Genomic DNA, 12,388 nt, shown 5'->3' with positions numbered 1-12,388 from the left:
GCAAGAGGACTGCACGTTAATCTGTCTGTAATTTCTTCCTAAAACAGCTACTTTTCTCTGCAGGTAGAGGAAAATGAAGTGCAAACTCCAAAGTGACCTGGCAGCATCAGGCAGCACTTTGGTGCTGGGTGCCAGCAGATGGAAAAGAGCCGTTTTCCACCATATCCCAAATGCTGGGGATCAGTGACTTTGCTAATGAGGTGCAAGGTGATGCTTCACGTCATGGTGACACCACAGCCGTGTCCATGTCCTGAGGTGTGGCCCTACCACGTGGGCACCTGGCCCCAAAACCCAAACCCAGCCCGGCCCCTTCCCTGGGAGACAGGAATTTGCCCTTTTTTTATCTGCAAGACCTTGCAAGCACCAGCTCAGGGCCTTATTTACATTTTTTGCAGGAGCTGTGCTGAGCTGCAGGTTCTGGGCTGGCATGGGCAATGCCACAAGCCAGAAGAGAGTTTATGGGGCGCCAGACCCCCAGGCGTGAATTGGGGTTGTCACCAGCTTTAACATCCCCAGCAAATGAGCTACTTCATGTCAACAGATTTATTTCTTTTTTGTAACGAGGCAACTTCATTTCTGCGGGTTGCTCAAACAGCGCGCAACATCTGATTATTAAAAATGCTGCTGGCAGCCAGCCCACAACCTACTTAGGCATTAATCTTCCTCAACAGATGCTGACGAGGAATCGCTCCAGCAGCCGGGACCAGCTCCTCTGCCCAACACGCTTCATCCCTTAAAAGCTGGATACTCTCCCCATTACTGCTGGCAGGAGCTGGTGGCTGATGCCACGTCGCCAGGTGATGCTGAGCTGGGTGAGCAGCAGGACAGACGTCCCACACAGGAGATGTCGGCCTGACCGACGGCCGCTGGCGATGCTCGGGGTGGTGAGCAGCGCGGGAGCTGCTGCCAGCACCGGGCGGCGGTTTTGAGTCGCAGCACCGTGGGTTTTCTCCGTTTATTTTTCCCCTCACACAGGACTAGGCAGTCATGTCAGGTCAAACATTTCATCAATTCTTGTTTTGTTCGTTATATTTTTTAGAAAATAAAAAAAAAAAAAAATCATTTTTTCTTCCCAAGTCAGACTCTTTCACACCGGTTGTCTCAGAAGCATTTGACACTTTTTCTGTGCTGACATTTCCTCACCAAATGTACCCCAGTGTAATTCAAAGAAGTAATTTAGACTCCAAAATGAAACATTTCACCTGGTTCAGCTGCCCTTTTCTCCTACCAAGCCCAGCTGAACTTTTTCTATCTCCATTTCACCCAAAAGAAACTCCTTTCCTGATGTTTTTTCTTGGCTCATGGTCTGGAGAAACCTGTTCTGGTTGCTGCCTCCCCATCAGCTCCCCGGTGCATATATTTAAGGTGCAAATGTAACACATAAGCAGCCAAGTAATCACACAGATAGAATAAAAATATGTATTTCGGGTGCTCACTGGGACTTTCTGAATGTTTGAGACCTCTCGGTAGTTTCAATCAGCCACCATTAGAGACAGAGGAAAACCCAAGGAATGTTATCCTGGGGTTTCAGAGGAGCTGTGACACCTCCTGGAGCAGGAGCTGAGGGGAAGCTCGCTGGCACGTGTGCGGGTGCAAGGTGCACACCCAGACTGCAGGTGCTCGCATGAGGCTGCGAACACAGGGCCACTGTCCTCCCCCTCCTGCCTGCTTCCCGAGCCTTGAGAAAAAGCCAAAAAGCACCCAAAAAAAGCCCCAACGGAAATCATGCAGACAGCAAGGGCAGCAAGTGCAGGGCTCCCCGCCAGCCAGCATGAGCACAGGGGTCCCTTGGCTTGCAGGGAGCAGGAGGGATTCAGGGATGTGAGCAAGGCCATCGGGGCAGTCGGTGGCAGGATCAGCGCCATGGCTGTGAGCAGTCTCCAGTCTGCCAGGAAAGCAGAATGAAGGAAACAAAACTGGGTCTGGCACCTTGGTGGAGGCTTTCTAGCCTTATTGGGGGTGTGGCTGGGGAAAGGCAGATTCCCCAGCTTGGCTCCCAGAGCCCCTTGAGACGAGAGTGTGGCCACATCAGCCCACCCAGCCCCATGTGCCAAAATAAAAAAGCAAAGCTGTGAAGGCTTGGGTACTCGTCACTTTCTCTTTGCTGCCTATGGATTATTTTTAGCAGCCCGATACCAGGAGAATGGCAAGAGGCCAAGGCAACACATGGTGAGGCCAGGTCCATCTCCAGCCCAAGGGCTGCTGGTGCTGCTGGGCACCCATGAGTGCTCCAGAAGACCTTCCTGGGACTTGGGGGCTGGCATTGCTGGTGGGGGCTGGTGGCCTTGCTGGAGTGCAGCAGGCGCCAGCCAGACCCAGTTTATCGGTCGGGCAGATAGAGCAGGACCGCTGCGTTTCCAAGGCTTATCAGACCTTGGGAAACCTCTCCTCCCTCCAGCCAGCCACTTGCTGGCTGCGGTTTTTCCACCCAACCCCTTTACCCAACACCCACATAACATTATAGGTCACTATAACCCTGGAGTTTAACTTTTCAACAGGTGAGAGCAAATCAACCGGTTCCTCACTTCACTCCAAATCGCTACGATGTCCTTGCAACCTCATATTATCTACATGTGACTTTTCTTGGAGAAAAGGTGAAATAAAACCGAGCATCCCATTGGTGGAGGACCCAGTCCAGCTCCTCCAGGATATCCTGCAGCCCCAGCCGGATCTGGGGAACAATGCACGGGGCATCCCCCTGCCACCCGTGTCTGGCCAGGTCGAGAGGTGCCGGCTGGTTCCTTCCCGTCTCTCAGCCCTCACCTCCGGCTCTGGCCCCTTCCTGGGGCTCCAGCAGCACCTGAGCCGCAGCTCCTCCAGCACCTGCATTTCCATCCACAGGCTCCTGCTTCCCACCTCAGTGGGCAGAGGCTGCTCCCTCTCCCTCCTGCTTGGAACAAAACCAATTGCAATTAATTAAGAGGATGGCTTCATCCTCCACCATGCAGTGTCAGGGGAATTAGCACCTGGCTTGCATTTCTTTCCCTGTTTGTCATGAGTCAGTGGGTGCTGAGCATCCCAGGGCTGCAAGGGACGCTCCGGTTTCCCCGGAGCACCCGAGGGTGTTTCATTTGTGCCCTCGGGTGATGCCTCTCCTTCCAGTGGCAGCCCCGTCCCTTTGCAGGAAACCACTTATTTGTTTCCAGTTTCTTCAGCCCAGCTTCCTCCCTTGCTTCATCATTGTGTGCTACACAATCACCGAGGGCGGTTATAGAACCACATAAATGCCCAACACCTGCCCTGGGAGGAGGGGAAGGAGCATTTCTTGATTAAGGACCAGGCTGGGAAGTGGCAGCTCCCGTGGTGAAACAGATGATTTTGGGGTGAGTGTGGAGCTGCCGTTAGATATGCTTTCCGTCTCCCCAGTGAAAGACTGGGGACTTCTGCAGCCAGCAGAGGAACAGCGCCTTCCCAGGCGAAACTGCCAAATTACAAGCCGGAGGATAAATAAAATTTTATTTTTGCTAGGTGAATGCAGAGGCACAGGTGGGACCCACCTCCACAAGCCTTGGGCATCCCCTGCCACCGCCACTGTCCAGGGTCACACCGGCCCCCAGGAGGGGATGAGGGTGGTCATCAGCTCTAATGGAGCTTTTGGTAATTAAAAGCCATTTTGTCCATCAGTACTCATTAGGCGATGGCTCTCCCTACTGCAGAGCCCTTGTTTTACAGAAACCAGATTTTGCATCCTCATGGTCCATTGTGGTTTTGCATCCTCAGGCCTGAGGAAGCATCCTTGCCTGGCCTAGCTCACAATCAATTAGTGCTGTGAATTGCTAAATAGGTTTTCCTTGGGGAAAACTGCCGACTGGCAGCAGCAGCCCTGTGTGCTACCACCACCAAATCACTGTCACACACTGAGTCCTCCCTGCACATTGGGCTCTGGCCGTTGCTGTGCGTGCGAGGGCAGGGGACAGCTCTGCTGGATGCCCAGTCCCGGCTCTGGAGGAAAACAGGCAAAATATTTTTAAATGACCTCCTGAAGCCCAGGCATTTGGGATCGCCTTGAAACCACAGTTTTGTTTGTTAGAGGTGGCTTTTGCATGGGTTTGATTCCTATCACGGAATCCTTGCTCTCTGGGTTATACATGGGTTTTCAGGGAGAGGTTTTGTTGGCTGTGTGTTTAATCTCTTGGGGTTCAAACTCTGTGAATATCCTCACTCCTTGCTCTGGGTGTCACTGTGAGGTCTCCTGAGTCCTGGCCGCCCCAGGGGTGCTGCAGTCCGGATACTTTGGAGTTTTGCAGCACTTGGAAGACCCAGGATTTGGGCAGGTGCTTGGCCGCAACCCTCTGGAACACGCTGCCTCCCTCATACATTTTGAGTGATGCTCATTTGATTTTCCCTGTACTTCGAGCTTCTCTACAGCTCTGCTGCTGCTTCCATGGGGTGCTGGGTGGCTACTGCTCCTGAGTCTCAGAGGACTTCAGCAACAGGGAGAGCACTTTGTTCTGAGAACAACAGAAAGAAAAATGAATGTGTCTGCTCTGGTGCAGTATTCATTTAGAAATAAGCCTCTGAATTGACTATTTTTTGGTTTCTTCATTTCTACTCTCCAAAATGTCCTCTTTTATTTTCACCTTTAAAAATCCAAATATGTCTTTAAACAGCTCAGAAGTGAAACCAATTATTTCTGAAATGAAGCACTTCCCATCTGACAAAGCAAATCTCACAGGTTTGAACTTAACACTGTGAAGAAAAAAAAAAAGCAAGCCAATTCCAGTTCCAAGCCCAAACCATATTCTCCACCGATTCTGCAGCATGACCATTTTCCATTAGCCCGGCAGGTGTGACACAAATGCTGCTCCTTACGTGCCTAATTGCCTCCTTGATGGCTTTGTGGGCCAAAAGCATCCCTGCTTGTTACCCTCACTTGCCCATCGCCTGCCAAGCAGCAGCCCATGTGCCGGCAGCACCTCCTGGTGGTGCTGGTTCTGCATCTGTCTGTCTGCGAGCTGAGAATTAGGATGCTTTCCCTGGGTCCCCCTTTTGAGGAGACTCATCACCCCGAATCTCTGCCTGTGAGCCTTGCACAAGGGAGCGAGCAGCTGGGTGGACCAGGAGCCACCATGGCATGGCCCAGAGCAAAGTATCTGAAAGCTGGGTGAATTAAATGCTCCAGGATAAAAGTATAACCAAAGTATATTCTCTTTGGAGTAGGAAGACCAACATTGACACAAGCTCCTCACATGGCTCTTAAGTGCATAAACGGGCTGCATCAACCCCTGTTCCTCCCTACGAGAGTATATACATGCGCATATCTGACTTGGCTCAGGGTTTATAAGACAGGAGTTTGTGAGCTTTCTGGTTTATTTATTTTTCCTCCTGGCCTGTAGCAAGAAAAATCTATAAACTCTTGATTATTTTTTTTTTGCAAGGATAAGAGGTTTGCTGCTGGGCCGTTCGCTTTTGCCGGTACATGCTGCCACCTTCAGCATCTCACAGGAGGAGCCAGCTCTGCCCATAGCCCAGCCGGCTTCCTCACTTGGCTCCTCCAGCTCCAAGAACAGGCTCTCTGCCTTCTTTCAACAATTACTCAGTGGCATTGGCCGCTGGCATTTTAATTTAGTTATTAAAGAAGAAATCCCATCGGGATGTGCACTTGGGCACACGTGGGCTGGGGGGAGCGGAGCAGCTGGTGAGGCAGGAGGAGCAGGAGCTGTGCGATGGCAGCTGCTCGCTGGTGTCCCAGCTGAGAATCGGTGGGTGACAAAGACAGCACAGCTTGTAACAAATTAAAAAAAGAAAAATCCCAAGAAGATTACTTTTTACATTACTGGAGTATTATATCTTAGATGGAGCAACTTGTACAGTAACTAAGCATAATAAGGTCTATGTATGGAGTTAATCAAGTGGTGTTTATAGCAGGACAGCACAGGTGACAGTCATAGAATCATATAATCACAGATGGTTTATGTTGAAGGGACCTTCAAAGCTCACCCAGTGCCACCCCTGCCATGAGCAGGGACATCTTCACCAGGTCAGGTTGCTCAGAGCCCCGTCCAGCCTGGCCTGGGATGTCTCCAGGGATGGGGCATCCACCCCCTCTCTGGGCAACCTGGGACAGGGTTTCACCACCCTCAGTGTCAAAAATTTCTTCCTCATGTCCAGCCTGAATCTCCCCTCCTTTAGTTTAAAACCACCACCCCTTGTCCTATCATAACAGGCCCTGCTAAAAAGTCTGTCCCCATCTTTCTTATTGGCCCCTTAAATGGTGCGGTACAGACATGCAGTGTCTGTAAACCAAACAGTCCCAGACCCAAAACCATCATGTCCCCAGCATCTCTCCACTGACCCTACAGTCCTGGCACCAAGCCATGGGGCTCTGCGGCTCCTTTTCCCAACGCAGGTTTGAACTAGCTGCTTTTTGGAGCAGGTGGTGTCTGGAGATTAATTTTAGTTCCCTTTTCAGCCTCTGAGAGCAGCTCCTGGAGGTGGGAAATCAGGGACAAGCTGGGATCCTGCATCCATCCTCCCTAGCGATGCTCCACACTGCTGTCGCTGCTGCCGTTAATCACAGCTGCAGTAATGAAATTAATGGTCTGGGATCTCTTGTAATTATTATACATCTTCCCCAAACACAGGTCTGCCTCTGCCTTCACCGAGGGGACTCAGTGTGGGCGATTCAAACTACACACTGTACTGATGGCTCGGATTTCTAAATTGGGTTCTGTTCACAGGACGGTCTTAGCTGAAGTCTCCTGTTTTCCACAAGCCGGCTGGCCAGGCAGCAGGACACCCTTAGTCACAGAGCGTTTCAAGGGAGACCTGGATTTGTGTCAAGTGTTTAACAGAGTGGTTTCAAAAAAATAATTCATTCCAAATTCGGATATCTGATTAAAACCCAGAGCCCTTTGCAGCTCCTTGCAGCTGTGGCCCTGCGGAGCAGAGAGCCACCCTCATACAGGGAATATTTGGGTTCACATCACTCTGAAACCTTCTTCAGTTTAATAGCCCGGAGCTTGGCTGTGGGGTACATTTGCTTTGCTAACAGTTGGCATTCAGGTTTCTAAAAGAAACACAAATAAGCTTCATTTTCTTTTTTTCAATTTAGACGCCAGCCCTTGGACTTCTTACACAGGGTGTTTAGTTTTTGTAGCCATAGGACATGAAAGGTGGTCATAGTCTGTATCATCCCCCAGCAAGAGCACCTCTTAGAGCATCCCAAACACACAATTTTTAGCAAACGGTGGAAAGACTTGAGAAGCTGCCAAGGGTGATGCTGGCCCACAATTCTGGGGGCTGATCGGGTGCCTCAAATGATAAAAAATCATTAAAACTGTTGTTAAAGGCTGAATGGCATCATCCTGAGCTATGTTTAATTCTCTTCATCTTCGCTAGCATTTTGCAAAGCAGTGTTGAGTTGCTCAGGTGTTTGTGGCTCCATGAGATGTGGCTCTTGATGGAGCTGGGGACTTTCCTTCTGGTTTGCTGAAACCAGACTAATTGCAGCCCTGAACGGGCACCAGGAGGAACACTGCTTGCTTCCCGAGGTAACACCAGCGTGTTCGCACAAAGCGCCTTTATAAACTCATGGGGGTTTGAGGTTTGTTTGGCATTATTTTCCTCCTTTTCCCCTGTTCTTCATATTCTTGCACTAAATCAACCCCATATGATGTCTGGTTCATTTTCTCATTAGAGCAGCTCCGTTGAGTGTATAATTTCCCAGTGTCACGTTGCAGCGCTGCTACTTCTCCAATGCCACCGCAGCAGCCAGGTTTTGTGTGTCTGAGCATCAGGGCTCTGCTTTTCACAAGGGGAAAAAAAAGAGCTGCCTCCTGGGGATTTCTCTGGAACCAGGAGGTGGGAGGAGCTCGTCCTTCCCCACCGTCCCCTCCTGCCCTCACAATGATTTTCTCTGGGGGGCCTGGCTGAGGAGACTCACACATCACGGGTGTCCAGATGGAATCAGCCAAGCCCTCTGCTGCTGTTGCTCTCTGGAGGTGTCTGGAGACATCCCAGCAGACACACTGATGTGTAACACCGTAATATTTTGGAACATCACCGTGCGCGCTTTAATCCCAGATTCAAACCCCTGAATAGCACCTTGAGACAGAGGGGAGACAACGTTTTGTTTCTAAAATGCATGAAGTTTCACTCTGAATTTTGCAAATAAGTGTCAAAGATGATCTTTCGAGGTCCCTTCCAACTCTAACATTCTGTGGTTCTGTGAAAGAGGGTTTTGATCGGATCTATTGCACGCAGCCCAGAGCCCCAACTGAGCTCTTTGCCGCTGGTTTCCAAGCTGCGTCCCCTCTTTGGAAAGTAAGGCCTCAAAAAATGCCAGTAAACAAATTTCAGTGCTGGAAGAAATTATTTACAACTCGGCGGGGGTCGGCCCAGACATTAAATAGCTTTTAAATGCTGTGGGATTGAACTGAAAACAGCGCCTTTTCTAAAAGCCCAGGAGGGTTTGAAACCATGGGATGGAACGCTGCAGACTGCGGGGGGTGAAGCTGCTGCTGCCCGCCCCCGGGGGCTGGGAGTGGGGGGATGCCGTACGGACCCCACAGACTCCCCAGCCCCGGGAGACACAGACCCGTGTCCCCGTGTCCCCGCCGGTCCCGCCCCGCTCGGTGCCGCACGGCGCTGGCGCGGCCGCCAGGAGGCGCCGCGGCGCAACCCACGCCGCTCTGGGCCCCGCGAGTGGGAGCTGGTGGGGGGGAGCGTCCCCTAGGGCGAGGGCAGGGGTTTCTTAATTGCTTTTTAATTTGTTTAATTAATTAATCACAGTTCTCTTCCCCCCCTCCCCTGCCCGAGGCTGCATCGTGCCTGGCGGGCACAGAGTGGGACCCAGGCAGAGGGAGAAGGGGGCCATGGGGTGTTTGGTCACATTGCCAGACAAAGGGCTGGATGACACTTGTGATTTTTCGAAACAGAGTTCTGCTGCTCTTCCACTCTAATGGATTTTAGCGCTGGAGGTAAACAGCTGCCTGCAAGTACCCAAAGGGCTCTTCTCTGTGTCCCGGCAGCACTAGCGGGCAGCTCTGCCCACCGGCTCTGTCTGAAACTCTTCCATGTCTTTGTTGACCTCCTTGCTAGGACTCCTCAGTGTGCAGACCCTGAAAACAAACCTCCACCTTTGGACAGAAATGGCTTTGCTGTGATGAGCTTAACGGGGAACTTGGCCAGGCCGGAGGAGCGAGCACTTCCCTACCTGAAACAACGCTCTCCCCATTAACGTGCTGTTAGCTTGACATCATGGCCACAGCCGTGACGGAAGGCCGGTGGCTGTCCCCACGAGGCGGGATCACCTCTCATCCCAGGCACAGATTCCACTCCTGATGCAGTTTCCAGGCAGAAGCATCAGCCATGCCCGGGAAAGCCAGGCGCGTGGTACCCCTGGCTGCCTTATGTGATGGATAAGGATACAGGTTTTGCAAATCCTTTCTCAAATGAGAAAGGACACATGGCTTACAAATCCCCCGTTTGGGTATAATCCTGAAGTAAGGTCAACAGGAGAACCTTAGTTTATTTCATTATTATTATTTTTCATTCTTGGATACATTTTCATTAGTTCCCCCCTTGGCTGCTCTTATTCTTTCAAATTTCTGGCAGGATTTTCCACCTTGTTTCTATGAACCAGTTTTTGGCCTCTACTTCCCTGTCCCTGGATTTGCCACACCTGGAATATAATAATTGTTTTACGATCATATGCCAGGTGAATCCTCCCAAGAGGCCATTCCCTTCCCTTCTCCAGCCCATTGATAATGTTCTCTGATTCCCTGGCCACTGTTCAGAAATACAGATGCTAATTTTCCCTTATCTGCAATGAAACCCCAGTGTGTTTGCAGCCCACCAGCCTGCATCCCAGTGCCACTCACCACAGGCTGGCACATTCAGCTGAGACCTGCATTCACCTCCAGGACAGCCCGTACGGTGTGTGTCACTTGGCAAAGAAGCTGTGAGTGCCACGGATTTGTTTGCTAGGATAAGCACTAACGCAGCTGAAATAATCTTTTCTGGCCTTAAATGGGAGGTGGGAGCAGTCACAGGGTTTGGTCCTGATGGGGGTTGATGGGGAGCGAGCCCATGGGATGCAGCCCAGATGATGGGGATGGGGAGAGGTTGCTGTTGCAGAACAGAGGGTTTGTAGACATGACCACCACAAATCTCAGCTCCCTCTTATTCTCGATGCCACTGATGTGAATCATGGTGGTTTTTACCCATTATGGCCATCCCAGGTGCTGCTGGGAACAGGTACCAGCTCCTTCCAGAGACAGGGATGTCTTAAAAAACGAGCAGTGCTGGCTGCAAAATCAAAATGATAACAAATTGGGCTGGGGGCGAGGACATGCAAGGGGACAAGCTTCCCCTGGGAGAAGCACAGGGACCAGGTCTCCTGCACACCTCTTATATTTATGGCATGGCTCTGCCACCTCTGAGCCATAAATTTTGACAGTGACTGTCCCTTGGTGCCTCCAGGAGATCCTCCAGCCAATATTTACTGCTCAGCTTTGCAACAGAGAAATATGGTGCTGGCCACAACTCAGGGTGATGTACCTGCCGGCCTCACGCTGCCAGGGTGCTTTCCCAGCTTGTCCCTTCCACCGATGCCTGCATCCAGCAACATTGCTTTCTATTTAAACCCTTGTTTACCGCTTTGTCCCAGCTTTTCAGGTCAGGATCTCTCACACTGATATGTCTTTGAGCTAAGCAGCAGAGCTGGTGCTCCACAGGCGGGGTCTGTCCTTGGGGGCTGCAGGGAAGGAGCGTGGTGATCGTATCGCGTGTTGCTGTTGGGTTTTATGTGCCACGTACAGGTTGAGGCTTCCTGTCCTCTTTGATATCTCGGAGCCCATTAAAGTGTCACATCTCATGTTATGAAATATGCCACACGTCAGGGTTTTTTTTCCCCTTCCTGGGCTCCTCTCGACTTTCATCTTGCTGCCCTTCCTCCCAGTGGCACTCCCAGCATCGTCCTGGAGGTGCTGGTACCCACCACATCACTCCTTGCTGGCGGTCTCCTGTGAGATGGCTGTCCCCTATGTCCCTTCTGCCCCCTCCAGAGCAAAGGGACGCTGCTGAGCCTGGCTGCCCTCCCCAGTGGCTGAGACCAAACCCTCTCACTACACAAGTGGCCACCTCATATTCATCACTGCTTTGCTTTTCCTCCCCTGCTTAATCAGAGATGATTCTGCCCATGGAGTGATCCACCCTTGGGGCTTTACGGGATCAGTCTGGCCCTCTGCCACCCCGAGCAGGGCGGAGGGAGTTTCCCAGCTTCTCCTTGGGAGCGGGGCAGCCCCGGTGCCGGGCACAGCAGGAGATGGGGCGTCCCAGGCACACAGAGCTCAGCGCTATCGGCCCTGGCGTCTCCAGCCGTGCCTTCCGTGGGGATTTATCTCCACCAAGTCTGCAAATCAGAGCATGTAATTTTCCCTCTTTCGAGTCCAGGGGAGGGTTTGTGGCCTGAGCGGAGCAGACAGATATTTGAGGCTGGGAGCAGGGAGCCTGCACTGACACTGCGGGGCAGCCTTGCCAGTCCTGGCCACAGCCAGATCAAAGATGCTGATTTTGCCACCAAGATTGGTCCTTGGCAGCCTCAGGGTTCCCACGGCAAGCTGGGTATCTCATCTCGGTGAGAGAGCCATTCAGTGTCTGGATGGAGGGGACAGACAAACACTGCATTTCACCACGCTTTCCAAGCGCACTGCGTCACTACTCTAAATTTGGGACTGGGCCCTCACTGGCCACCTGCAGACCCTGGTTTCCAGACCAACATCCCGATTTTTCAGCAAAGCCTCAGCTCTCTGCCAGCAGCAGGTGAGACTGTTTCCAGTTGCTCAACATGATGCACAGAGACTGTTTCCACACTTGTGGTTTTTACTGATTTTCCCTCTTTTCAGGTCTCATGAAATGGCAAGTTCAGAAGGTGATTTTAATGACTTGCATCCTGATCCTGCTTTGCTCTAAGGCACAGAAAATAGCCTTAAGCCAAACGGGGTAAAATAGCCTTCAGTGTAAATAAAAATGTGAGTATCTGGCCTCAAAACTTGCTTTGGGGAAGGGAATAAAAGCAAAGGAGAAGCCCCTGGGGACAGGTACCCTCTGCTCTGTGGAGGAGGACGATGATGACCCCGTATCTGTTGACCTCCCTGCTCCCTGCTCAGCACAGCTTGGCAGCAGTGAGGCCAATTAGTGCAGCTATAGATGATCATCCAGTTTCTCCTCCTGCAAGGGTGGGCAGTATGCTTGCTGTGCCCCCAGCCTCCCGCGCCCCGACTCCCCGCGGGGTGAAGCTGGAGGTGGTTAATGAGCGTCCCTGGTGGAGGAGAGAGCTGGAGCTCTAATTGCTGCCACCAGCCGGGGTTCACCAATTAGGAAGCGAAGTGCCGGTGATGCTGTGTGGTCCAGCACCCCGCTGCAGGGCCGTGATGAGACGGTG

General features: G+C 51.8%; 1 long non-coding RNA gene across 1 annotated transcript in view; it reads left to right on the top strand.

Annotated features, from left to right (window-relative positions):
* Positions 1-1,491, top strand: part of LOC110360467 (uncharacterized) — a 42,935-nt gene extending 41,444 nt beyond the window's left edge. The window contains exon 3 of the long non-coding RNA XR_010465952.1: positions 672-1,491. This is a non-coding gene — a long non-coding RNA (uncharacterized LOC110360467). The remainder of the gene's footprint in view (positions 1-671) is intronic.
* The last annotated feature ends 10,897 nt before the right edge of the window (positions 1,492-12,388 follow it).

The sequence above is a fragment of the Columba livia genome, chromosome 13 (genome assembly GCF_036013475.1).
Source record: "Columba livia isolate bColLiv1 breed racing homer chromosome 13, bColLiv1.pat.W.v2, whole genome shotgun sequence".
Classification (NCBI taxonomy): Eukaryota; Metazoa; Chordata; class Aves; order Columbiformes; family Columbidae; genus Columba; species Columba livia.
The sequence above is the reverse complement of the archived record's forward strand: the minus strand, read 5'-3'. Positions and strand labels throughout refer to the sequence as shown.